The sequence below is a fragment of the Octodon degus genome, unplaced genomic scaffold (assembly GCF_000260255.1).
Source record: "Octodon degus isolate 3935 unplaced genomic scaffold, OctDeg1.0 scaffold00170, whole genome shotgun sequence".
Taxonomy (NCBI): Eukaryota; Metazoa; Chordata; class Mammalia; order Rodentia; family Octodontidae; genus Octodon; species Octodon degus.
Genome location: NW_004524746.1, coordinates 4,883,688 through 4,885,294, shown reverse-complemented (window position 1 = coordinate 4,885,294; position 1,607 = coordinate 4,883,688).

The window sequence follows — 1,607 nt, the reverse complement described above, 5'->3', positions numbered from 1 at the left end:
CTGTGTATTGTGAGTTTTGTCCCAACCCTCTAAATGACACTGTAGGGAGACCATCATTATGTCCAAGTAATAGCTGGGATGGTAGAGGTAAGGACAAAGACGCAAAGAGACCATGTAAACAGCAGCTGTCTCCTAAGTAAGAGCTGCAAACACTGCTACCTAAAGTTACCACTTTCACTTTTCTGACCACAGCTTAGCCAGGTGCCAAACCTAGATGCAAGGGAACCTCAAATGTGTAAACTTCATTCTGAAGGATGGAGTATCCCATTGAAATTGAGGTATCTAGACATTCGGGGGTTGGGGGAGGGCAATTGGTTGTTGGAAATGGTGGTTCTGCTTGCCATAAGGTTATATGTGATTTTCTTACAGTTCATTTGTGAACCTCATTGTTTTCCAGTTATCTTAACTCTGTAAGGGAATCGTACATATTAAAGAGCATTGCAACAGCAGAGTAGCGTGGTGGAGCAATGTTGCCTTAGAGGGGATACGCAGTGGCACTGGGTGCTGGGATTGTGAAATCCATAGAATTATGCACCACAAAGACAGGGCTTCACTGTATATCAATAGAAGAAAGTTAATCAGGATGTGGAGGAAATTAAAGGTGAAAGCAGATTGGCATTATGCTAAAACTTGAATCCTTTTCACAGTTGAACCATATGGTAAAAAACACTAGATTTCAACATAAAATGTACAAATAGTACAAAGTTTAAAAAATTCTTTTAAAAGGTATTTGAGCATAAATATTTGAAGTCTATTGATTTAGCATAAGTGGCTTTTGCTCAACAAGCCCACCATTATATTGTCCGCTATTTCTTGGACTGTGTATTTATTTAGGTGGCTTGGGGTTGCTGTTCAGATAATTTAGAAGGTCAGAGCAATTCTAACCAAACCTGGATCTCACCCGGAGGAAATAACTGACTGCTGCTGACTGTGTATAAAAGCACAATGCAAGGCGTTATCAGTGGGAACCAACACTGCCCGTGGTTGTCCTGAGCACAGAGGCTGACTGGGGAAACTGTACCTCCGCTAAAGAAGGCAGCCAGGAGTCAAAGCTGGAGGGCTGAAGTTTGATTAGTCAAGCAAAGCCAGAATTGGTGTGCTCATGAGAACTATCCCAGATTTTAAGTGCCATAAAATCGCACATTTTAAAAACTGTGTGGGCCAAACAAGTCACATACACTTGTCTTTCTTCCATTCTACCTGTATCTTTCTCCCTTTTACTTTCCCATGTTTCCTTTTGTAGCCAACGCAAAACTGAAATGTGGATGTTTTTGATTTGTGCAATAATTTTCTATGCTCCCTTTCTTGTTCATAAAGATTAAAACAGTAAAGCATAACAAAATAGAAAATTTACTGAATTTTATGGGTAATTAATCTCAAATTTTTATACATTAATTAAAAATCCACCAACCCTTTCATAAATAATGATGATAATATTTTCCAAGGAGAAACAGCATTATTTGTCACATTAAATAAACTGAACCATTTAATATCCAAACAATTCTATGATGACTGCATCATTATTAACTGAGGTACAGAGAAAGAAATTCAGGCTTATTGAGATTAAATTATTTACTGACATAACAAAACTGCCTTTCTGTAGAGCC